Genomic DNA, 27,503 nt, shown 5'->3' with positions numbered 1-27,503 from the left:
GATCTCTTATCTACTGTCACAGGGGCAGGAAGCCGATTCCTCGAAGCCTGACATGGGTGTAAGTTATAGAGCACCCTCCGCCAACAAGTCACTGTCCCAATTTTTCGGACTATGAAACCTTATATCCCAGCCCAATCACTGATATCATCCAGGAGGAGAGCTTTTAGCTGTCCCCACATCACAGAGGCCCAACTGACCTCAACTAGCACTTAAAGGTTGATAGTGATGGCACTAGGCACATTTCTCCAGTGCCATTGAGTCAATAATTCTGTTCTCATGGTTGCCAACCAGATAGTGTCTTATGCTTTGGACTGCTATCAGTCCCTCTCATTAAGTACCCCTTACACTCTGTTCTTATGCAGTGTTCTGAGGACCATAGCAGGAGCTGTTCTCAAAGTTTAGGACAAGGGTGCATATCTGAGGCTTACCTATTTCAGGACTGACCCGGGAAGCACTTTGGAAAGCACTAGAGTTTTAGCATGTTTTGCCAAAAGGTCAACGTTTTCAAAATAATTGCTTTGCCACCATCCCCCTCCCCAAAGAAACTGATGGCTTCACTAATAGGATTATAAGATTGCATTTATTATTTTGACCATCTTACAGCTTAGCGAAGAGCAGGGGGACCTGTGGCCCTCTAGATGTTGTTGAACTTAAGTTCTCATCAGCCCCAACTGCCGTAGTTAATGATCAGGGATGATGGGAGTTGTAGTCCAGCCACATCTGGAGGGGTCCCCAGCCTTGGCATAGTGCTTCAGCTAGGCAAGGGCACTGCAGATGGCACTAGATAGTAACCACTAGGCATCAAATGCCCTTAAGGAATCACCTTCAGCTATCAAACTATACAACAGAATTGAGAGAAGGCCATTTCCATTATCCCCCTCCTCCCTTCCAAAAAATGTTCACATTACCACCACTTCCTGGAATGTCTGAAGCACACCTAAAGGGAAGCTTCCTATGTGTTTTTTGTCAATGTGTGAACTATTTCTTAAATGGTCAGAGGCAGTAATGCTTCTGAATACCAGTTCCTGGGAGCCAAAGGAGAGGAGAGTGCTCTTGGGCTCAGGTCCTGCTTGCTGGTTTCTCACAGGCATCTGGTTGGCCACTGTGAGAACAGGATGCTGGACTAAGTGGGGCATTGGCCTGATTCAGCAGGCTCTTCTTATGTTCTTACATGACCCTGTAGGCTTTAGGGCAGTAAGGTAATAGCCTCCATAAGATTCATCATTAGCATTTCATCAATTCCCCACAGAAGAGACAGCCAAACAGCTTCAGCCTTGCATTGGTTTTTAACCTGCACTCATATCGGGGAACCAGATGGGTCACAGTCTGCCTTGTGTAGAAAGAACCTATTTGACAGTATTTGCATTTCCAGGCAGATTTGTATGCAGAGTTTGGACATGCAAGCAGCTGCTGCTTCAAATTCTTACAGCAGCTTCACCAAAGGCCAGATGGGATTTTTCATTTTGGAGAGAAGGCAGTGATTCGAAGAAGAGGAGGAGGAGGAGGAAGAAGAAAAGCTTCTTTCCGATTGTACTGAACCAGTGTTTGCAAACCAAGAATGAAAAAATCCGGGGGGGGGGTAAAACAACTTTCTGGCCACCTAAATATCATTCAAGGCATGGAGCAAACATGCTGAGCTAATGAGCTTCCCAGGTCTAAAGCTGCTGAAGGAGAAAGCTCCCTTGTCTGTACAAAGCTAGCATCTAAAAAAGCATTGGGTGGATTCTGCAGGCAGCGCAGGGCAATTTTCAAACATCAACGCTCTTGCTTATGGAATGTCTGGATGAGCTTTGGCAAGATGGAGGGTGAAAATGGAAGGGATTCCTGGCTCTTAAGGTGTTTTCAAAAGGTGCTGCTATGTTTGGGGGAATTTTATTGCTTTACATTGCATTGTGAGTTTTAAAAAAAAAATTACAGTGGTACCTCTACTTACGAACATGATCCACTTTGGGGTGCCGTTCGCACCCCAAAAAGTCTGTAAGTAGAGCACCACTACTGCACGTGCCCGAAGCACGATAGAGCGCTTCTGTGCATGTGTGACACACACAGATCACTTCTGAACATGTGCGCGTGGCGAACCCAGAAGTAAACACTTCTGGGTTTGCCACGTTCGTAACCTGAAAAGTCGCAGTGTGAAGCAAACGTAACACGACGTATGACTGTATATTGTATTGGGCTCCACTATACCTTTAAAGCCCATTCAAAGCACATTCTGGGCAGTGCAGTTTGCTAAGGTTTCCTGGGGGTTGTAACTCTGTGAGGGGTAAACTACAGTGCCCATAATTCTTTGGGGGAAAGAATGTGTTTTGAATGTGCCATAATGATATCGTACGCACACAGCCTTGTGGTTTGTCACTTTTGTTATGTAGTACTAGACATTTTCATAAATGGCTAAAACACTGTTTTAGTCTTAAGTGGTGTATAAATTTATGATTAAAAAATGATGCACACACAGACACAATTTATATCTTGCCTTTCCTCCATTTCCTCCAAGGAGCTCCCACAAGATGGGTCACCAACTTGAACAGTCTTAAAAGGGTTAGACAAATTCATGGAGGATAAAGCTACCAATGGTTACTAGTCACGAAGACTATGGTCTCCCTGCAGCATCAGAGACAGTGTGCCTCCAAATAATGGTTGCTAAGAATCAGACATGGAGACAGAGAGTAAGGTTGCATTTGGGACCTGCTTTAGGGCTACCCATTGAGTCATCTGGTTGGAAGAGGATGCTGGACTTGATGAGCCTTTGACCTGATCTAGTAGGCTCTCTTCTCATGTCCTTAGACCTATTTGGGCACCCTGTAAATGTATTCGCCGTTTCAAGGAATCTTTGTGAGATTTATTTCCATCCTATAATCTCCCACAGTCAGTTGTTTTATGCTTCACGGACACCTGCTGTTGCTTCCAATATTTAACCACGAGTATCCAACCACAATTTAATTTCAAAGGCTGCTTTGTCTGTGAATTGCTGCTCTCCGTTCCAAACACAACAGCTAAAAAAAGAAATGGCCACATTCTACCTTTCCTAAGGTTAAGATCTAAACTGTCACTCACGTTACTATAGAAACCAGAGTTGGTTTTGCCAGCCTATGCATCACACAAACACAAGACGTATTTTTAAAAGCCACCCTAAAACAGGAGAGTCTTGTCGGGTAGACAACGGCACTGATCACAGCTAGTTTACGCTGTGGCAGCTTGTCAACGTGCTGCAAATCTATTGTGGCCAGACCTATCACAGCCTGGCTGTTGCTGTCCTCAGCAATTCACAAGGAAATAGTCAAACAGAGGGAGGGGGAGAGAGAGAGCAAAAAGTGATTTGCAGAGCTGTTGTCGATGGAGGGATTGGTATTCCCAAGAGAAAAGTCATTTTTGCATCAACAGTGAAGGGAAAGCTCCCGCTGCTAGCTGATTTCTCTTGCTTCAATGTCACAACAAGGAAACTCACACCTTTCTGGTTTTGTTATAGGTGATTTCAAATCCCAAGAGACTTGAAGGTCACCCAGTTCAGACTCCAACAATGAGGCATGATCTTCAGGAGGGTGCAACATCAACGCATACCAGGGTTCTAGTAGTGGGAACGTCTCTTTTTTGGGTGGGGGGGGGGAGGTAGGCAGCATCAAAGTCCTCTGGCATCAGAACCTTCAAGAATATTCCAGGCCCCATTGACTACATTTTTCCATTTCATCTGAAAGAGGCATTTGAAGGTAATATTCTGCCCAGCTGCCAAGCAAGAACCTGGGAGAAATTCAGCTCTGTTTCCATAGAAAGGTCACACTATTTCTGAATTTCTGAATCAATGTGAGAAGTGAAACACAGCCGTCGTCTGAAATTTGCACTAATATAAATCGACACTTGTATATAATACTTTTTTTAAAAAAATCCCTGAAAGTAGAAAGCTAAGACCTGGGGAACAGACTGAGATAGAACCTTTCCCCTTGAAAAGCAATGATTATTAATTTTTGGTAGGGAGGTTTCACATGGGGAAGCTTTGCAAAATGGTATGACCACCTACAGTCTGACCACGTACCAAACCAGGATTCTGCCAATTCATTCTGCTTAAATCTACAGACCAGGTGAAAGCTAACACACATCCAGTCATGTCATGATAAAGTTGCTTAAACTTTGTTCCTTGTTGTGGTGGTTTTAAAATAATGATAACAACAGCAATGAAAAGGGTGCTAGAAACTGGTCCACTGGAAAAACAAGCTAGCAAATCTATTAAGCCCACACATTAATTAACTAATCAGTTTATTTAGAACATTGATATAAACAGTTTGATTACAGTGACAGCCTGAATTAATCGTAGAGATAAATGAGCTGCTGAAGTTTGTTTCAAAACTTGGCGATTAACAGAGATTATGGAACAGAAGCCTTTTCTCTGTGCAGAAGAGTGAAAGTGTCTCCAGCAAAGTTAGCAGGAGTCTTGGCTGGGATGTCGCTACAGATGTAAAAGGAGCTCTGCAGGGAAGCTGCCCAAACAAACCCAGAACACCTGAGGCAGCACAGCTGGGCCGTGCATAGAGGTAGCTAGGATAATAGGGCTGGGAGAGAAATTTGGTTCATTTTAAAGGCAAATTTACCTAATTTGCACTTTTTGAAACCGTATAAGAACTGAAACGCAGGCATCTTTCAGAATTTGTACTTTTGCAGTGCAGTTCTCCAGTCAAGTAATGTACACAAAAACATGTCTTCTTGGCTAAATCGTGCATAAGAATGCATATATTAGGGGAAATAACATACAAAAATGCATTATATAAAGAGAAATTGCTTTGCGAAAACTGTGTATCTTGGTCAAAATTGCACACAAAAATATCATTAGCGACTTGCTGTGATGGCTATACTCTGCCTCCACAGGCATCATATGCTAAGCTGTTGCTCTCTTGCCAGTTTCCTCTCCCGCAATCAATTGCACTCATAGCCAGCTGATTGAGGAATCACCTCCAATGTACAGCAACTGGAAATAACCAACTAATAAGGAGTTATGGACCAAAGGTGATAATGCTAAGAGTGTAGTGGCTTAACTTGGGTGGAACAATTTGAGTAAGTCAACAGGGTGGGGTGGGGAGAATGGCATAAGAATGGGCCCAGTGCTAGGGGCCCCCTTGAGCCTGAAGCAAGTCCTGGCCCGATCAACCCCCATTTGACTGTCATGGACTAGTTGGATGCAGAGGAATGGTGGGAGGAACCAGCTTGGGAACTCCCAAAGGAAGAAGATACAGAGTCTGAGCAGTGGTGGTGGGACAATGATGAGTGGTCAGAGGGAGAAGACTGGGAAGAAGAGGTGTTTGAAACTGAAGAGGCAACAGGCCTTAGTGAGCTGGGAGAGTCGGTGGCAGAAAGAAGTCCAGAAGCAGAAGCAAAAGGGTGGGATGAGGGAGGCCAAGAGGTAGAGATAAATCAGGCTGGTGAAAAGTCGAAGGTATCTCCCCCTCCTGATGCAACTAGCTCCCTTCCCCCTTGTCTCCCAGAACCAAGAGAGGCATTAAAAGGACAATGCAGAGGTTGAATGTACCCAGGCACCATCTCTGATTGCTTTGAATAAGTCCTGGGGAGGATGCAGGGACTTTCTGTCTTGGCAACTGATTTTCATGGAGGAAGACCAGCAGTAATGAGCTACTCTGATCATTAGGCCTGACAGCCAAGTCTGTGGAGCTCGTGTTTTTGCTAATAGTGAGTTAACTCCATCTTAGAACTGTGTAGTTGCAGACCGACCTGCTCCTGTGACATTGACCCTTTTATTACACGAGCTGAAATATATTTGTGTTCACATATTCCATTCACACTATGCATTTAGAGCACATGGTGTCCCCCAAAGAATCTGTGGGGCTGTCGTTTCTTAAGAGTTCTGGGAACCATAGCTTGCTGAAGGATAAACTACAGCTCCTGGGATTCTTTGGGGGAAACCATGACTGCTAAAGTGCTCTGAATGTGCTTTAAAGGTATAGTGCGGATGTGACCATCTGGTTGATTATTACTCAAACACCTCTGGGAGTAGTAATGACAGTCATCACCTGCTGGTGTGTGGGCAGAGAAAGAACCTTCATGATTGCGCTGTTATCTAATTCCTAGAGGTTGCCTCCTCCGCTAATTTTGTACTGCGTCGTTCACCCTCCCATGTATGTATGCTGCGGTGACGTTCCTCACAGCCGGCGGCGGACGACGCCTGACGCCATCAGCCTAACTTGTTAGCTGCTCCAACATTAAGCCTTCACAGCTGAAGCACTGCCATTAATTACAGCTAATTATATTTAGATGAAGCTAATCTGAAATGTGCAGGAGGAATGAGCGATTGGCTGCCTCTCCATAACAACATATGGCAGAAAACCAGAACCATTTTATGGAGCAACGTCACCCATTTCAGAATATCAGTTTATGGAGATAACAATCCAGAACGAGCCTCGGAGTCTATGTGTGACAGTGCTACTTGACAGCATGCTCTGGAGCTTGGACCAAAACAGATGGGAAGACTTTATGGCAGGGCCTGAAGTATGTTCCGAAGGAAATGCTGACAGCTGGGTCACCTACTGAGCAAGTGAGTCTTTAGGTACAATACACATCCCTAAAGCAGAGATTGTTGTAGGTCAGGGGTCAGCAAGCTTTTTCAGCAGGGGGCTGGTCCACTGTCCCTCAGACCTTGTGGGGGGCTGGACTATATTTTGAAGGGGGGGGATGAACGAATTCCTATGCCCCACAAATAACCCAGAGATGCATTTTAAATAAAAGGACACGTTCTATTCATGTAAAAACATGCTGATTCCTGGACCATCTGCGGGCTGGATTTAGAAGGTGATTGGGCCAGATCTGGCCCCCAGGCCTTAGTTTGCCTACCCATGTTGTAGGTGCTTAGAACACCTACAAGCCTTTTCCAAGTTCTTGAACTGAGAACTAGCAAACGGTAAATCCATTTTAGGTTAAAACAAGAGGCGCTAGGCATCCCTGCCTGTAATCGGTCAGCAGGACATCCCTGACACCTTCCCTATATGGAAAAATTGTCTCTATTTTGGAGCACTGGATCCATGCATATAACCTGGGCTGGTCTGCTGTTGAGACCCGGGGATTGTGGGGAATAGTGTGAAAGACAGAGGTGGCTGATGCCCGTTGGAACTGGTAAGGCAGAAGGCAGGGAGCCCAGCAGTAGGTAGAACCAGAGCCAATGACAGGTGGGGCAAACTAATTATGGATTTGTCCCCATCCTCTTCCTGTTCTACAAAGGCAACACAGGGACATCGGAGGATGAAGCTGACATTTAGTGCCACTTCCTGGACTGATTGTCAGTAAGAAAGCACACAGGTGGGGCCGGCCAAAGGCAGACTGGTGTTGGTGGGGCAGCATCTCATTTGCCCTAATGGAGTTGGGGAGAGACAGATTGAAATGGAGTCTGCCATTAGCATGCAGATGCCATGAAAATCTGTTGCTTTTTTTTTTTAAGAAATAAAATTATAACCCTAGTGAAGATCTATAACCGGGGAGGAAATTATATGGTTCGGGAGTCTGGAACAAGCAGACATATGGGATTCATCTCTATGTTAGAGTGTGTATCACAGCCCTGTCACTGTTGAGATGGTAAGGACAAACGTGCCAACACCAGCTCTACAAATTTCCAGCTGAACATCCTTCTCACACCTTAAATTGGGGAGAGCGTTTCTTCTACTAAAGGAAGGAAATGCCACAAGCACAGCATATGAAAGTTGATGCTTCTGCACAAAAATAGTTCTTGCACGCAGAACCACAGGGAAAAAAATGAGTTTATTTTGTCTGATGGTTAAGAAAGCTTAAAAATAAGTTGGCCTTGCTAAGGTGACAAAGTAACCCGATTCTCACTGAGAACAAGCGAGCCTGGCAGAAATAACTGTGCATAACTTTGGCGGCAGACCCAAACCACGAATGGAAAGCTCTTGCCACTCTCCTTTCAAAAGAAAAGTTATAGCCTTGTTAAAGGACCTTGTTTCACCTTAAATGTATCCCACATGGTGGCTAAAACTGAGCTAAGGTCAGGTTGGTAAGATGGTGGGCCTTCAACTATGTATAGCTCTGGCATTTCTGTTAGCTTTGGAGACTTTAGTATGTTTATTTTTCAACCTTTCCCTGAAAAAAAAAAGCACTCTGTATTTGGAGGGAGGGGGGAATCTTGGCTTTATCTACTTCCTTTAACAGTGGTCCCTTTTCTGCTAAGTCGTCTGCCCTAACCAGTCTTCAGAGGGAAACATATATTCTGGGCAAAGTGCTTTATTTGGCAGCCATTAGAAGCTCCTTTGACATGATTCATTTATCTTGCACACTTGAAACTCGCTGAGCCACTACAGAAACCATTTCAGATTTCTGTATGGGGCAAAGAAATATAAGTGAGTAGGGCAAGTTCTCGGCAAAGCTTAAAGACTCGGGCTGAAACCCCGTGGAGGTTGGTCTGTTAGGGGAAATGGGGCATTGCCCCACCAATCTCCCTCTGCCAGTCTAGGGAGTGGCCCTGGCTATCAGCTTCTTCCTCCTCCACCTCAGTTCTCTTTCACACCCTCCAAAAGGAAAGTGTGGTTATTTCTTTTAAGGGTGAGCTTATTCAATTAAAGGGTGCTAAAAATGACACACACACCCTTTTTAATAACCAATTATGCTTGTCACAAACTCTGCTGTTTGTTTGTTTTTCAGCTCATGCATAGAAATCATGCCAAGAGCCCTCTTTTGACTGAACAAACTTTGGAAGGTGATCTTTTTAAAATGGCAGTAATAACAATAGCGGCCATATGCACCAGCAAAAAAATGTATGCTGGTGCATATGCATGCAAAAAAATGTATGCTGAACATCATGGGGGAGGAGCTTTTATTTATCAGGATTTATATACCATTTAATAAATATTCAGTAAAAAAAAGGAACATAACAGATATTTTTATTTTTTTAAATGTTGTCTACTTTTTTTAGGGGATGCAGGTGGCGCTGTGGGTAAAACCTCAGCGCCTAGGACTTGCCGATCGTATGGTCGGCGGTTCGAATCCCCGCCACGGGGTGTGCTCCCGTCGTTCGGTCCCAGCTCCTGCCCACCTAGCAGTTCAAAAGCACCCCTAAGTGCAAGTAGATAAATAGATACCGCTTTATAGCGGGAAGGTAAACGGTATTTCCATGTGCTGCGCTGGTGCTGGCTTGCCAGAGCAGCTTCGTCATGCTAGCCACGTGACCCCGACGTGTCTCCGGACAGCGCTGGTCCCCGGCCTCTTAAGTGAGATGGGCGCACAACCCTAGAGTCGGACATGACTGGCCCGTACAGGCAGGGGTACCTTTACCTTTACCTTACTGTTTTTAGACAACATTTAAAAAATCAAAATATAGATAAAATCAATAGTTTTAACCATGAAGTGCATAGTTAAATTGTGGTACTTGCTTGCACAAGAGGCAATGGTGGCTACCAAGCTGGGTGGCTTTAAAAGAGGAATTAGGCAAATTCCTGGAGGAGGAGAATGCCAAGGGCCACTAGCCAAAATGGCTGTGTTTCACTGCCACAGTCAGGGGGAATGTGCTCCTGGAAATATTCTCCTAGAAATGTGCTCCCAAAGAGCAGGATGTTGGACAAGATTTGCAGGGCTGTTATGTGAAATCAATACTGTTTGATGTCCACACAGGTTTTCTGTTGTGTTTTTGCCATGCCCTCCCTCCCCAGAAGCCATGCTTTGCCCACAGCTGCCATTTTGTGACTGCTGCCCTCAGCACTTTCCCAAAACGTGCCCCCTGCTCCAAAAAGGTTAGCAGCTACTGCTCTGCTGTATGCCAAACAGACAATCACTCAGTATATTATTAACATGCCTGTTTGGTCTGAAAGTCTAGGAAATGCATCATAATGAGGGCTTATTAGTATTGCACACTAATGAGATGGATCCTCTCTTTGATTTAATATAGAGTCAGCTGAAATCCCCCCTACAGTTTTCTAGCACTGAGATCAGAACTGAAAGGAATGCTAGGGGATAAAGTCCCTTTGCCTGAATAGCAAAAAAAAATCAGAATTTATCCTACATTCTCCCAGTATTTCCTCTCCCAGCCCTTAACCCAGCACAGACCCACATTCCATATGATGTTGTTGAATTTGGAGGATTGTTGGGAGAAATCAGTTCTACAAATTAGGCAAATTAATATTAAACATAAGAGTTAAGATGATGGTGGGATGTTTTATTGATTCTTCCAAAGTCAGTGTTGACAGGTTTAACTGGAATTCTCAGCATTTGCCAGTGTTGTTCAACTTGTACAAGGTCTTCTCTAAGCTCTGAGCTGAGTGCTTGAGCAAAAATGTCCTCTCTACCCCCCCCCCCTTTGCATCTCCTTGAAGTATCTTAAAAGCCTCTTCCATTGCCTAGCAGGTGCTAAAGGATAACACATGACTGTGATTAAAAGGGCCTCTGTGAAACTGAGGAAGCTGCAGGTTTCATCCTGGAGGGAATAAATCACTGATATTTATTTGCTGATGTAAAATATTTACCCATGCATCTGCCTTTAAGAATAATATATATGTCAACAGCCCAGAAAGCTTTAAATCTGAACAATAAAGCTTTCGCCCCAGGAACAGCCGTAGTTCAACAAAGCTTAGTGCTCAGGATTACACCTGCAAAGCCATGACATCTGGCACAGCTGCACAAACGAATTACAAGCCACCAGCCTGGTTTGCAATGGCAGGGCCAGCCAGGAAGCTGCCTAACAGAGTAGCCCTATGCGTGTCAGCTTCAAAATACACCCCCTTGCATCTAATGCAGCTTTTCTCCAGTACAAGGGTAGCCAACATGGTGCTGCCAGATGTCAATGGACTCCAACTCCCATCAGCCCCAGCCAGCATGACCCAATGACAAGGATGATGGGAGTTGTGGTCCAGCAATACCTGGAGCCCATCACATTGGCCGCCCCTGTGTTTAGGGTTGCATCTAGCCTGGTATTAGCTACTGTCACTGCCAATGGCTACATTGCAGGTGGGGGGCATTTTTCAGATCAAGGACTACATTCTCTCACTGGCAAACATCTAGAGACCACATGTGGCCGGGGTGGGTGTGGCCAGAGGCAAAAACGGGTGGAGTAAGATGTGAGTGCAGGCAGCACCATGGATGTTCCTTTTACCTCTGCAGAATAGACTTCCTTCCAGTCGTTCAAAAGCCAAAGGCCTCTATATTTGTGTACCCCTCAAACCTATCCATTCTTAAGGAAATCAGCCCTGAGTGCTCACTGGAAGGACAGATCGTGAAGCTGAGGCTCCAATACTTTGGGCACCTCATGAGAAGAGAAGACTCCCTGGAAAAGACCCTGATGCTGGGAAAGATGGAGGGCACAAGGAGAAGGGGACAACAGAGGACGAGATGGTTGTACAGTGTTCTCAAAGCTACCAGCATGAGTTTGACCAAACTGCAGGAGGTTGTGGAAGACAGGAGTGCCTGGCGTGCTTTGGTCCATGGGGTCACGAAGAGTCGGACACAGTGGCGTAGTGGGGGGTGCAGGGGGGACCAGCCGCACCAGGCGCAACATCTGGGGGGGCACTCGCACTCGCAGCTCTCTGCCCCCTGCTAAAATCCACGGGATAGGGGGCGCAAATTACTTGCCTTGCCCCAGGTGCTGACAACCCACGCTACGCCACTGGTCAGACACGACTAAACGACTAAACAACAGCCATCCAGGTGAGCAAGAGACACTGTTCAAAGCCACCTGCCAGCCAGGCAAAAGCACCCAAGGAAGGTGCAGGGTGGGGTCCAGTGAGGGATGGGAGCTAGGGAGGTGTCGTAGCAGAAAACACTGTGTTTTAAAAAAAATCAAAGTTGGTGGTCAGGCAGCCTGAATGTTCAGAGTAATGTTTGGAGTTTGCTGGATGGTGGCATTTGACCTGATCTCTGCTACAGCAGCAGTACGCTTGGCATTTTAGCCGTGGGGATGAGTGGGCAGCTCTTGCGCTGCACAGGGGAGGAAGACATCAATTCCAATTTGTGTCTTGTTAGACGCACCAGTGTGCAGCCTCCTTCCAATCTTTTTCCTAACAAGCAAGAACCTAGCATGGAGCAGGAATTGCCCAACACCCCTGGGAACAGAAATGCAATTCAACTCCTTTTGTTGCATGTTAAGTCTGAGCTATCCAAGGATCTGTGATATGGCTACGTGGTCCCAGGGATTGGTTTATGGCAGGGGGGACCGGTGGACTTCCAGTTGTTGTTGAGCTACAACTCCCCACAGGCCCAGTGAGCATGACCAATGGACGTAGGAATGTAGGAAGCTGTTTTATACTGAGTCAGACCATTGGTCCATCTAACTCAGTATTATCTACACTGGCTGGCAGGGTTGTCTACCTGGAGACGCTGAGGACTGAACCTGAATATCATGGGCTTCCAATGAAGCTGAAGATTCAGGGCGGATAGGGAAAAGCACTGCTTTACACAGTTCAATTATGTTCAATTATGGAACTCGTTCTTGCAGGAGGCAGTGGTGGCCACCAACTTGGATGGCTTTAATGGAGAATTAGACAAAGTGATGGAAAAGAAGGCTAACAATGGCTGCTAGCCATGATGGCTATGCTCTGCCTCAGAGTCAGAGGCAGCCTTGCTTCTGAATGTCAGTTTGACAGGAAGGGAAAATGCTCTTGCTTGCTAATTTCCCACAGGCATCAGGCTGGCTCCTGTGAGAATGGGATGCTGGACTAGATGGGCCATTGACCTGATTCCTTGTATAGGAAAACAAGCCATCAGTATATAAGCTAAAATTGTCTACTCCAGTCTTTGCCAACCTGTTGCCCCCTAGATGTTTTGGACTACAACTAGGGATGAGTGAATCAATCCATTTCGGTGTCTCGTCTCTCTGATTTTTAATCCAGTTCTCCACATTTCCACACTGGTTTGCAATTTTTTTAAAAGTCCACATGAAAATTCATCGGTGTTTTAGTGTACATTTCTCCTAATATGCCTATTTTTGTGTGCAATTTCCGCCTGCTTGTTTTTGTTTTTGCTTTCTTGAAAAACAATTTCCCGCAATAGAATGAATTTTTGTATTCTATTTCCACAAATATATGCACACTTCTTCCTCATATATGCATTTTTGTATGCATTGCTTGCCTCACTTGGTAGAAAACTGCACTGTAAAATTGGAAGGAGAGCAAATTTCACAGGATGACTGTGTTTCAGTTCGCATTTTATTTCAGAAAGTGCAAATTGGCTTTTAAATGCGAGGTGATTTGAATTTCTCCCTGACCCCTAACTACGACCCCCAGGAGCCCCAAGCAGCACTTCTATGGCTCTTCACAGCCTTCTCTTAAAGAGGAAAGCTGGGGATGGAGCCTGGGTCTTTCTGCATGCAGAGCATGTGCGCTGCTTCTCAGCTCCAAGAAAACATAAAAATGCAAACTCCAGAGCCATTCTGCAGAACCTCATTAGCCAGATTTGGACAGGCAGCAGCTGCATGCAGCCTTTGCAGAGCTCCTGGGTTTGCTCCCTGAAGCACTGAGATGAATTCCACCCCCACCCCCCCAGCAGCCTTGCCAGGCAGCAGGTACCAGGAAGCTCTCTGTGGTTCAGATGAACTTGGCACACAAGCTTCTGCCTGCAGCTGTGACTGGGTTTTAGCTCGAGTCTCCTTGGACTTTTCTTGCTCTCACTCTTTTGCAAGGCCTTTTGGGCTCAAGAATGTTAGGGGGGGAGGAGGAGGTGTGATTTTGAGCACATGCAGAGCGCCTTTGCTAAAGCACTTCTTACTTACTGCTTCCCAGCCATCGCCCCTAAATTGTCCCCGTTCTTTAATGATCAATTGCATTTTGATCCTGTTTTTCCTCCAGTTTATACCTCAAGACAGCATGATCACTTTCACATCCCTTAATGAGGTAGGTCAGGCTGAGAGAAAGTGTCAGGCTGAGTAAACCTGACAACTAAATGAGGATTTGAAGCTGGGTTTGCCCCAGTCCTTGTCTGATGCTCTAGCCCAGGCAACCTTGGCCCTCCAGATGTTTTCAGACTACAATTTCCATCATCCCTAACCACTGGGTCCTGCTAGCTAGGGATCATGGGAGTTGTAGGCCAAAAACATCTGGAGGGCTGAGGTTGAGGAAGCCTGCTCTAGCCACTACACCACACTGTTCTGATCACACCCAAAACAGAAGTCCTGTGGGACCTCCTTGCTTGAGATTTTATTCAACAGGTACAAGACTGCTTTAGTATACTGTATCTCATATGGGACTGTTGCATTTTATTTGTTGATGTTACACTTCTTTGAGCATGAGAACTATCCCAATCCCCAAAGGTGGGAAGTCTAGAAATAAGCATCCACTTTCCAACAGGAGTTCAAAGCAAGGGATCTTTTTAGTTAGGTACCACTTCTTGCATGCATCCATGACGAGAGGGCAAGTTGCCAAATGTGCATTTCAGTTCATTCTCCCAGAAAAATAAAGATGGAAGGTGGTAGATGGAGAGTGAAAAAGCAGGACTGCAAAGGAATCATCTTTTTTCTGGGACCAGAAATGCGAAATGCCTTGGTTTTGTATTTGCATTTTGCAGTCTGTATCGCCATCTAGTGCTGCCTTCCCGTATGTGCTGCAGAATGTGTTCCCAGTTCCCTTCCCTTTTTCCATCAAGGGAAAAGCAAGCCAGCAAGCAAGTCTAATTGGCTGATCTGCATGATGTCACAAAGGTACTGTGACTCTCAAAACGTTTTGCATGAGGAGATCCCTCAGCCCGTTCTGATACCCACATCCGGAGGCATTATTTGTGTGTGGTGGTGCAGTGGTTAAAGTATTGGGCTGAGAGTTCATCCAAATTTCCATTTGTCCCTCCGCTTTCCCTGGGGACACCATGCTGCTTAGTACTGAATCGGAACAAATGGTAATCAGGTTCTCCACTGGTTGCGGTTTGCTCCAATTTACTGTTAAGGAGCAGAGGGGAAGTGCAAAGGCAAAACCACTCCGACCCATGCCTAGAAAGCAATGGTGGGTGGAACACAAAGCGTCTGTTATTGGAGTGAATAAAGTCTAATGAATCTCATTTGTTTGACATGAGATAGAGAAGAACCAGACTCTTCAGGCTAGATCCCAGCCTGTTCTAGAAAAGCAGAAATCCATGCCAGCCCCTTAGCAATCTTTCCTCCCCCCAGCTTAAGTCCCTACCAAAAGAAATATGGGAATGGGCTTCTTGCAAGGCTGAGCAAACCTATATTTGCAAACCTCTGGTTTTGAAATATACTGCACTCTAAGGGGTTAAATGGATAAGACTTTGTGTTACCCATGTCTGAAAAAATACTCCTAATCTGTTATAATCAGCTGGTCCACACACTATAAATCTGAAAAGTAAACAGTCAATATACTCACAGAGAGTGTTATGCAGAATAGATTTCTTATCCCGGTACAGATAAGCCTAGAAGGGTGAATGGTTCATCTGCCCACTCTTTGCCTACCTGGGGCTCTCTAGTTATTTTGGACTACAACTCCCATTATCGGCCTCAGCCAGCCCAAATTGCCCAGCTGTCTGGGGATGTTAGGTGTAGTCCTGAGCGTCTATTCATCTTGTCCTTTGGCGGTGGGGGGGGGAAGACTTGTGGGTATTTTTGGATGAGAAAGGTTCTTAAATATTTACCTGTGAAGAGTTAACAGCTGGACAATCCAAAGCTTTTGGCTAATGTTATAATCAGGTGCAGGTTCTGTGAGGTTTCAAGAGGCACTTTTTAAAAAGTCTTCTATGCATGCACGGTGAATTGTTGCAAATGCAGGGAATCATTAGTAGTGTTTGAACTTCGGCAATTATGCACCTGAATTGTTAAAACCGCTAAAAGAGCTAAGATGGAAGTGCTGACAGCTGCAGTTACTACAAAGCACCCTAAATTGGTTTGCTAAAAATAAAAAAGCTATCAGCTTTTAGGGCTCTCCTTGGAAAATATAATGCGAACATCTCATTTGTATATCATGGTAGACAAGGGTACAGACTGATATGCATAATTCATTCTTCTTTAGTGAACCAAAAAGCCCACGCATGGTATGTAGCTATTTTGAACAGAGTTGCAAACATGGCTTTGCCATCAAATTCCAAACCTCAGCCAGGCCCAGGGTCAGCAAACTGCACCCCTAGAGTCCCAGAGCTCACACCTTCTCTGGGCTCCCATTTAAGCATTGCTCCCCCCCCCGCACCCCCAACACTCCAGTCCATTTTGCAAAATTAAAATGGCAGACCCCATGGCCTGTTGTCTATTGATATGATGCTGCTGCTCCCTTCTGTAATAAGTCCACTGATGTGCAGTAGGGGGCACTGATCCACTAAAGAGTGGGCCCCCTCAAAGTGGCAGTCAGCCTGGATGATGGTGGCCACATGTTCTATATTACAGAAGATGGTCCTATTTGGAGGGCTGTCAATGGGCAGCCTGTATTTGAAGGGATCCTCTCTTTGAAGGACTGGTCCAAGGGGAAGGGAGAGGAGACACATCTGTAGCACCTGGGAGCAGAGTGAGTAGGCTCACCTGGTCACAGTGTTCGTCCCAATGGCTGCTGACAACTCTGATTCCCTCAAGATCATACCTAGTTCACATGCATGTTATTGAGAGGACACTCAGCTAGCTTGGGGCGTTGGGTATGTTAAGTATAATTGTTTAATTGGCATTGAAATGGAAAATAGCTCTCTGTATGTGTTTGAATGTGTATTGCTGAAGGTTTAATATGGAAAAATCCCTTGAAGTTAATGAAGAGCTCTCTATGTACCTAAGTGGGTTGATAACATAGGATGTTCTCTGCTCTCTCACGTGGTGTTTAACTTCAAATCATGTGAGAGGGTTTTCAGTTGCAAATCTCTGCACTTTTCTCTCAAATAACAGAGGATGTGATAGTGAGGTCTTTTCTGAAAATAAAACAGCTCCAGGTTAATGGAAGCTGTGGGGGCAGGCATACCTTTGATTTTAGATCTGTTTGGAGTTACTTCAAATTTGAAAGAAGGTGAACCTGTGCTGAACATGCACATAATATTATACAACTATTTGGATGTATTTGTTTTTGTATCTGTTTTGGAACAAGTTCTGTTAGTACAGCTTTTGAATCATATTTATGGGTCTGGACAATTTTTTTATTCCAAGAGAAGTCAGTTTTAATTCATCCTATTGCTTCAAGCTGTGCAATATTAATATCTACAGTAGGGCAGCAGGATACCAGACATTTCAGAAAGTCAGAAGAAAAATGCAGAATTGATGAGGACCAGATTAGCAAATCCTTTGGTCATAACTGAAGGCTACTGGGAAACGGGGCGGGGGGTGGATTCTTGTGAGCTTCTTTCCTCATTTTGAATATTAACGCCATTCTTCATTGTTTTCTTTGTTAAATAGTTTCAACGAGAAGGAGAGTGCTGGTATGCTACAGGGGCAGTCTTTCCGCACATGGTGTTTAAATGTTGAAGAAGCAAAATGAAAGAGGAGATGTGTGTGTGTGTGTGTGTGTGTGTGTGTGTGGTGTGTGTGTTGGAATTGCTCTTGATAAAAATAATTGCCTTCTCAGCCGGTGCTAATGTTGTCTGTTTTGCTCAGCAAAGCATGACTCACACTTTCTTTACATACCAGGCAATTAAAATAAAATAAAATAAAATAAAAATGTCACGATATATTCCCTATCCCCAATTGCACTTTTAATTAACTTCAATCTCTGTACAAGTTTGCCTGACAGAATTGCTAGGGGTGGGGTGGGGAGAAGAATTAAGGGCATCTGGATATTTATGCCTCAGTCTAAGGTAAAAGGCAAAAGAACCCTGGATGGTTAAGTCCAGTCAAAGGCGGCTATGGGGTGTGGCACTCATCTCACTGAGGGAACCGGTGTTTGTCCACAGACAGCTTTCCAGATCATGTGACCAGCATGACTAAACCACTTCTGGCACAATGGAACACTGTGACAGAAGCCAGAGCGCACGGAAATGCCGTTTACCTTCCTGCTGCAGTGGTACCTATTTATCTACTTGCACTGGTGTGCTTTCAAACTGCTAGGTTGGCAGGAGACCTCAGTCTACAGCTCTCTCAAAGAATCACAGAATTGGAGTGTTGGAAGGGACCCAAAGGGTCAGCTAGTCCAAATCCTCTGTTGCAATAAGAATGCAGGAAACCAGCATTGCCCATCTAGAGAAGGAAGTGTGGCATGGTGGTTAGAACATCAGACTAAGACCTCAGAGACCAGGGTTCAAATCCCCACTTTGCCATGAAAGCTCACTGGCTGACCCACTGTCTCTCAACCTAACCTAACCTCACAGGGTTGTTGTGAGGTGGGGAATAGAGTGAGGGAGAACCATGCGCACTCCCTTAAGCTCCTTGGAGGAAAAGTTGGGTGTCGATGTTGTAATGAAAGAATGAAGCAGATCCTAGAGAAAATAAAATAATTGTCTCCCTTCAAGACAAGAAAGTTGGGGGAAAGAATCCTCTGCACCAGAGAGGAAGAACTGTGGCCTGGGACTGCCAGGCTGGGACTGCCGGGATTTGTAGTCCAACAATATCTGGATGGCCACATTCTACAACCCTCGTCTTCCCTTCTCAGCCAATGAAACTCTTTCCCACCTTATCACGGGAGAGAGATTGACAAATAGGAGAGCTCAATGTGGAAAAGTAGATAGTGTGCCCTCTAGTGGCGGGAGAAGAAGGCACAGCAAGTTACCTGCTTCCCTGAAGCCAACACCTCTCTCAAATAAACTCATACATACAATATAGCTTTTTCCTCGGCAGTTTTGCTCTGTACAATAGAAGGGGGTGTTCCCATGGGGGGGGATTGAAATATGAAAACCCAGCCTTTCCCCCTGAAGTGGTACAATCCAATAAATGTTTCAGAACTTCATTTTGTGTGTAAACTCGGCCACAAACATTATAAATGTCCACTGACAAATGCCGGGCTTCCACCAATGCCTCCTGTGACATGCATGAAGGTAAAGGAAGGACACTTTAAGGAATTCATGCTTGTAATTAACATCTTTGCAGCTGCATCACCTGCTTTGGTGCTGCTGCCTTATTTCATCCCATTTAGACTTCAACTTAACGCTGACCTCTCCTTGTTAAAGTTTTTGTGAGGTTTCTTGCTGATTGCCTGGTCTGTGTGAATCTCATCTGTTTTGAAGCATCCTCAAGCCATGCATGTTAAAAGCCTCTAGAGAACCATTAAAGCACGCTGTGTGTGCCAGAATGGAAATGGAACAGAGTCACTTTGTAACCAGTTTCATGGCTTTGACTTCTGCCTAAGGCGGCCATGGGTTCTACTTTCTGGAAGACAACCCTCTGTTTGCAATATGACCACAAATTACATGGGGATTTGGTTCCAAAGGTTCTGTGTATAGGTGAAAACACGTATACTCAAACCATCCCCCCAAGGCAGAGAGTTCTAAAGCTCTTTTCATGCTGTGTAACACAACGTACCCATGGCCAAGCATTTAGGGATAACGAAGACTGGTGACTGGGTACAGTAAATATATTATTGGCCTAATGTTGGAAAAGGCACCAGAGCCTTTTGTGAATTTTGTGAGGCGTGTCAGCTGGAATTGCGATCCAGCAGAACTTTCTCAAGTGCTTTTCTGTGTCCAAAAGAGAGGTTCAAGAAGGGTGAAAATAATTATCAATGGCTTCTTCTCATCTCTAATCTTCACATACTTTAATCATAGGCTGAGGGAGGATCTAAATTAAGAAGGGATCAAGAGGGAAGATTCACATAGGTGCCACTAACTGAAATATGCATGTTGGTGGGAAAAGAAATTGAAACATGGCCCATGTTAACATAGGCTTTCCAGCTAATTAGCATCTCTGGAAGAAGTACCAGGGGAGGAAAGCTACAAAGGAAATTGTTTCTGTGCGCATTCCGGCCAGACTCCAGAACTGACATCACTCACAAGTGTCACACTGGAAATGGAGGGTGTGCAGATGTTGCTTTCCTAAAAGATAGGGACCAAGCATCCCATTGACTTGAGGAGACCCAGATTAAAGAGTGAGCAGATTTGCTTCTGAGAGAGAGAGAGAGAGAGAGAGAGAGAGAGAGAGAGAGAGAGATCTGATCAACTCTGACAATCAGGTGTTACCATGGTAATGAAAGACTGTTGAATTCTACCCAACAGGCTCAGCCAGATTTGTTAGAGCGCCCTCCTCCCTCTTTTCTTTTTCATTTTTTTCTTCAAAGCATGTGTTTGCATTCAGATATTATTCAGAGCCGGCACAGCAACTGATGCTGAAAAGTTCAGGCCAGACAGGTTTTTTTAAGTCTGGGAAATCTGTGCTTCAAATGGATTCTTGACCTACAGCTTAAACAAAGGAGATGGTAGAAAGCTAGAAGCTAGAAACACAGTACTGGTTTAAGTTGGTACTGTTCAGTTTTCAGTTATGAATATGTTGTTTGGGTTTTGCTCCCTCTCTCCAAGTATCAATATGTTCAAGACTGAGGATGTTCTGGGATTTCTCTGCAGGGGAAGAGTCTACTCTACATCAACACTACTCCTGGATCCAACCCATTGTCTCTCTCCCCCTGGCAGCTGAATGTTACTTCAGCCCTGGCACTGGGCTACTGTCTTCCATGACACCTGATGCAGCTGTTCCACTTTGCCTAATAGTAGAGCTGGCCCTGCACATTGCCATCAAAAGAGGAGGCCCCTGTAAGGTCACAAAGTCTAGACCAGCCTTTTTCAACTTTGGGTCCTCAGATGCTGTTGGACTACAGCTACCTGTCATGGAATGCTACTCAATATTGATCCAGAGCATTACTCCAACGTATAGTTAGCAGAGTAAAAACTTAAGCACGTTGCAGGATTCCCCCAAAATAAACCAGAGGCAATTGTATTTCATCCAGCAGAGCTTCACTGCTACTGAAGGCAAATAAGCATAATGGTCACTAACCCAATACATTCAGGATTGGCACTGTCCATAAGAAATCCAGTTGCAGCAGGCTTAACTTAATATTACAGTAACTTATAATAAGACAAAAACATAACACCATATACAGAACACCACACCAGACGGAAAGAAAGACAGAAAGAGAGTGAAACCCAGGCTCCTTCTGGCCTTACTATTATAGCTGGCATAACCTTCAGAAGAGACAACAGAACCAGTTTAAGCCAGTTGTACTCAGCTTCTCTGAAGGAATAACCCAAACATCATGAACCTTCTGCTTGTTTCTTTCACACGGAGAAGCTTCCAGAACCCTCTTGAATTAATTAGAATAGGAAAGATCTCTGCACATCAGATCAATACTTTCTGTACTAAGAAATGCAAACTGGCACTCCCATCACCCCTAGCTAGCAAGACCAGTGGTCAGGGATGATGGGAGTTGTAGTTGAGGAACATCTGGAGAACCAAGGTTGAGAAAGGCTGGTCTGGACTCTGAATTTGCCTATGTACATCATTGACTCTACCTTTGCTCCATCTCTGCTTCATCCTGTCTGGGTAAGGACATAGAATCATAGAGTTGGAGGGGACCCCAAGGATCATCTCATCCAATCCCCTGCAATGCAGGAACCACAACTAAAGACCCCCTGATAGATGGCCAACAATGTATGCATCCACGCCATACACCCAAAGCACATGACTCCCTCTCCTCAGAAGAATCCTGGGAGCTGCAGTCTTCCTCCCACAGAGCTGCCACTCCCAGCACACTTAGCAAACTGCAGTTCTCAGGATTCTTGGGTGACGGGGAATGCGCTTGAAAATATATGGCGTGCGTGCATCCGAAGTTACTTAGTGCAGCTTCTACAGTGAATAGCGTCTTACGCAAGTGTACAGGCCTTGACTTTTGTGTGCACCCCTTGCTATTAAAATGAACCTGATTTGCCTGCTCCTCTTTTGATGGGTTATGCTAATTCAAAGAAAAAGGAAGCAGCGGGGAGAGAGAGGGAGGGAGTCAATAGACGTGCAGCTTTTAATTTCCCATTCCAAGGAGGACAATGGCAGGGAGATCAACATGTGAGATTGCTACTTTCTTTCATCACTAGCGATGGCCCCTTGCAAAATAAATCCATTGTCTGCACGTTGCCACACAGGCCGCGGAAATAATAACATTGGCCAAATCATCTCTGGGTTGGCACAAAAGAATTATTGGGCATAAGAGAAGCAATCTGTCGTTTCCATGGAAGCATTTTAATTTTGTTTCTGTGGGCAGGCACAGAAGCCATGTCCGTGGTTCTGCAGAGCAATGGATCCATTACCCTGAGGGAGGGGACTAACTGAGGCGCACCCACTCCTAGCAGAGATTTCCTTCCAAGTAAGTGTGCACAATCTCAGCCGCGTCTTCTTCTCAGGTCTCAGGTGTCAACCCAATTCTTTGCTGCCAGGTGCACTGGACTGCAGTCTTAATGTTGTCCAGACTAATTGAAAACTGTTTCTCTTTAAGCCAATGGATGGGGAAAATTTCTTCAGCTCAAGGGACACATTCCCATTGGTGGGTGGGGCTAGAAAAAAAAGTGGGTGGATTTTAATGGAGGATGAGGATATCTGTGGTTACTACCTGTGATGGTTCCATCGTCAGCATCTCATGGTCATCTGGTTGGACAATGTAATAGTAACCGAGGTCACACTTCAACAGAAGGAGCCCCCGGATCACCCCAATTCACCTTATTATTCAGACCCCAGCAGAGCTGCTGCACACCACATACCTGTCACTAGAGCACCATGTTCAGTTGTGGGTGTTGTGCAGGAAGGAGCTGGCACACACTCTGAGATCATTGTGTAACGAAGAACACTTGGTACATCTTATGTAGCCGCTCTGCTATCACTAGCATCATCTAGTGACAACAATTGTGACTGCATGGTATTTTACAACTCCTAGGTTCCATGTATTTCAGGGAACAACAGGATGTTGATGTCCTGTTTATGAGCTTCCTAGAGACATCTGGTGGGCCACTAGGAAGGAGGACCACATGGATCTTGGGCTTAATCCAGAAGGGCTCTTCATATATTTTGAAGTAGAAGGACATAGGGGGAAGCAGGAAGGGGCCACATGGGACACAGCAGTCAAGCCAGAGAAGGCCCTTCCCATGAGCAGGATTCAGTGCCCACTCATACCCAAGGCAAGGGAGTCAGGAGATGAGGGTGGCCAGGCAGCTGCATGCAGAAGTTAGCTGGTCTTTCTGATAAGGAAGAGAACCAGAAGGGTGTAACTTACCCCTTTCTAGGGTTGCCGTATTTCAAAAAGTAAGAACCAGCCGAAAGTTTTTAGGAAACACCAAAAATGCCTTTAAAAACATGCTTTTTTCCAATTGACTTGCCTAACATCTAGGAAATTCCCCCCAGATGTCAATTCCACCTTTGAAATCCCGGTAATGTCCAGGAAAATCAGGACGTATGGCAGCCCTACTCCCCACACCCCAACCTCCCTTCCTTACACTGGCCCCATCCTGCTTTTGTAGACACCGATTCTCCATTTCTGGTTGACTGGCAGCAGCAGAGCAGGGCCTCCTTCCAAAAGGAAGCTGCAGTGCAGAAGATGCATTGCAGAAGCCTCCCAGGGGGATTCAGGCCTTGCTGCCATAAATTAAGTCTCTCTTTCTCCCCACCCCGCTCTGCCCTCCCCCACCAATATCCCATCCCATGAAAATGTCATCACTGACAATATTTCTTCTTTCCCAGGTTCTTGTGTTTTTCAATATAGCATGCCCCTGAGAAGCACATCATGGCTGCTCTGTCGCAATGGCAGGTGAGCGTTTGGCAGGGACTGTTGTCACCTTGAAAAGAAGAGCAGAGAGAAAGAGGAAGCAGCAATTACAGGAACAGTTTGCTCCAGAAATCAACACACAAGCACACTTGTACATAGGCGCCAACTCCATGGGGCTTGAGGGGGCCCGAGCCCCCTCAAAAATTCGTTTGGGGGGGCTCTGCCCCCCCAATAATCTCCGGCGCCCCTCCAGCAGAGCGCCATCGCCGCCCCTCCCCCAGCCCAAAATGCACAGGGAGGGGCGGGCTGCATGCCTCCTGCCCTCCCTCCCGAGCAAAAGCTCCACCCAATTTCCTTTGGAGCTGATTAATAGGCGCAGCACGCTCTCCCCTATTCGCTCACGAGGAGGCGGCGCCACTTTATTTGCATATTCATGAGCTTATTTATTATTCATGAGCTTTCCCGGGCCCCCCCAATATTTTTTATAAGTCCGCGTCCCTGCACTTGTATTCTTCTGCCCCTCAAACCATCTTTATTTAATTTATGGCATTTCTGTCCCACCTTTTTCTCCAAGGTGGTGTACATGGCTCTCCACCTCCCACATTGATTCCTACAACAGCCCTGTGAGGCAGGCTAGGCTAAGAGGCAGTGACTGGCTCTTGGTTACTCAGTGAGCTTCGTGACTGAGTGGTGATTTGAACCCTGGTCTCCCAGGTGCTAGTTGGACTCTCTAACCACTACACCAACAACAGTTTTAAAATTACATCCGTCCTGAGCCAACCAGAAGTTGGATGTAGAATCTTCTGATCCAAAGTCAGACACATTATTCATCATGCTGCTGGCTCTTGGGGGCAGCTTTCCACAACTTGCTTTGCATGCAGACCCCAGGTGATATTCAATGCCCTTTTAAAATGTGTTGGGAGGGTATTGAGTTGTTCTTGTTTTTTTATGAATTCTGTGTTTTTATATTAGGATTTCATCCTGTGACCCTGAGACCTGCAGGTATAGGGCGGTATGCAAATTAAATTATTATTATTATTATTATTATTATTATTATTATTATTATTATTATTATTATTATCTCCAAGCCCCTTCTCATATTAATATCACTTTGCACAGAGACAATCTTTTGCCATCCCATTTACTTGAAAGCCTTGGGTTAGTTTGTGCCCTTGGTGGTAAAGATGCTTTGGAAAAAGAAAGCCAAGGAGGCTTGGCCTTGAAGCAAGGAGCTCCTGCAATTTGTGTGGCAATGAAGGCATACTGTAGCTCCCCACTCCACCCACACCCAGTTTCCAATGCTGTGCAGAATGCTTCCCAGCCCGTGTTCAGCTGGCTCCCTAAAGCCAGCAGGGCACTTGCTCTCCTTCAAGGGAGAAAGCTATTCCACCCAGCTATCAAAGCATCCACCAGTGGTTCTTAATGACAGCTGAAGAGCATTGTGGGGAAAGAAGATGGCAATTTTGCTCTTGTTGCGTTTATAATTTAACATTGCCATTGACTCGGGCAACCTGGGCTTGTTTGTGCAACAGCCTGAATGTGGAAAAGAAGAAAACGTTGCAGATTTAAGCAATTTACTATATGCTGCACACAAGTAGGTTGCAAAAGTCTGAATTGCAATCCAACACCCTCAAGCTGCAGAAAAGAAAGGTTTGTGCCATGTAATCTGAGATCTTGAGGGCAAAACAATGAAAGAAACAGGAAACCGAAATGATCAAGGGGCTGGAGCAACTCCTCAAAGAGGAAAGGTTACCATATTTGGGGCTTTTTGGTTCAGAAAGAAAGGGAAAATGAGGAAAACAATCAAGCAGGAGCTAGGCACGCCTTCTCTTCCCTTTGATGGTATTCCTACTTCAGGCTAGCAATTCAAATGGTAACAACTCCTATGTAAGTCTCTTTGTGTTTCCAGTTAAAAGATAAAAGCTGAAGACAAACTGGTGTTCCTAATGGGATGATAAAGTAGGTTCTGAAATACACAGAGGATAGATAGCCCCACACACATTTTCTCTCCTGAAATGGCATTCTTATTTGTTTATTATTTATTCCATTCCATTTATGAATCACTTCCTATAAAGCATTTCAAAGCTATTTAGCAAAACAACTGAAACAATTTCATATATAAAAGCCACGTTAAGTTCAATACAGGTCTAGTTTGAAAATCATCTCTTAAAAAGCTTGTTTAAAAAGGAACTTCTTCAACTGGCACCAAAAAAGACTGTTAAGATGGTCCCTGTCTAATATATAATGGGAGGGAGTTCCCAAGGTAGGTGGCTAAAGGCCTGATTCCTCCATCATAAGAACATAGCAAGCCAGACCTACTGGCACATCTAGCTCAGTACTGTCAACACTGACTTGCTCTTCAGAGTTTCAGGTGAGGGACATTCCTTGCCCCACCTGGAGATGCCAAGGATTGAACCTGTGACCTTCAGCATGCAGAGCAGAGGCTCCACTCCACCACTGAGTATCTGGCCCAGTGGTATGAAGCAGACCTGCAGAGTGATCAGTTGCGTATATAAGAGGTGAGACAGCCTTCTAGGTGCCTTGGTCTCCAGCTGTAGAGGGTTTTGTGCAGCATCAGTACCAGCAATTTGAACTTAGTCTGGTAACTAATTGGCCAGGCTATTCCTTGCAGCAGTAGCGTAAAATGGCAGTGGCGTAACCCCAGTGAGCAGTTGAGCCACTTCATTTCACACTAGCTGCAGCTTCTAAGCCAGGCTTCCTCAACCTCAGCCCTCCAAATGTTTTGAGACTACAATTCCCATCATCCCTGACCACTGGTCCTGCTAGCTAGGGATCATGGGAGTTGTAGGCCAAAAACATCTGGAGGGCTGAGGGTGAGGAAGCCTGATCTAAGCCAACCTTGAGAGCGGGACTTCCCATAGGCATGGTGGCTTCCACCAACAAACCAGGATGGTGGACTTGGGGGACTCAGGAGAATATGATGGAACACCCAGCTTAGTTACTTGCACAAGCAATGTTGGGCCCAGAGCATGTGTAGGAGTAGATGTCAACATATGGGCTGTGAAGAAACAAATAAGGCTCCGGGACATTTTGGGCAGCTCCATTGTGGATTTGACAACACCTGCCAAGAAAGCGCCAATACCCTAACCATTGAGTTGCAAATTCTCAAGCTGTTATGAGGCAAATGTAAGAACTAGTTTCTCTTTTGCTTTAAAGGCTGTTCTAAAGCAGGGTTGGGGAAGAGGTTCTGTGAGCAGGCCAGATACTGAGAAAGAGTGGAGGAACACCGTTGTGTCTGTCTGTCTGTCTGTCTGTCATCAGAAACAATGGAGACAGTGGTTTAGAAGTACGTCTAAATTTTCCTGTTTGTGGGGGCATGTTGGAGAGAGCCTCTGCTTCCTGGCATGTCCCCAGCTTGCCTCCTTTTGGTACTTACCAGCATTAGGACTTCAGAGAAACCAGCAGACAGAGGGAGATTCCAACATTGGGACTCCCTCTTTCACCAGAACCTTTTGTCTTTGATGCGGCACCTATTCTGTGGCCTCCTGGGAAGCCCTCCCAGAGACCACAGAACTGCCACTTTGCTTGCCTTGACAGATACTGACTGTTGCATGTCAGCCATCCAGTACTGTCAAGCGTATAAAAGTGTCACATGTCAACTTCTAAGTGCTGTATTAGCAAATATCAGATACAGAAATCGAATACCACTTGATATCATGGTCAGATGCAGTCATTGAGTATATGCAGAATGTTTGGAAAGTATTCAGAAGAGTCTTCTGGAAAATGTTCAGCATCAACAAGGAGAGAATTTGCTTGAGTCCCTTTTTCCCATCTTCAACACACTCTTCTTGGCAGTATAGGGGGGGGGGGAGAGAGAGAGAATGCATTCCAAGTGTCAGGTGAACTAGCTCATACGGAACGTGAAAAATGGCCTACTTGAAGCCCAATGTCACCCGTTATCTGGCAGTTCCCAGTGAGAATTGTTTCACCTTTGTG

This window comes from Podarcis melisellensis (assembly GCF_964234715.1).
Source record: "Podarcis melisellensis genome assembly, chromosome: 8".
Lineage (NCBI taxonomy): Eukaryota > Metazoa > Chordata > Lepidosauria > Squamata > Lacertidae > Podarcis > Podarcis melisellensis.
Note: the sequence above shows the minus strand (reverse complement) of the source record.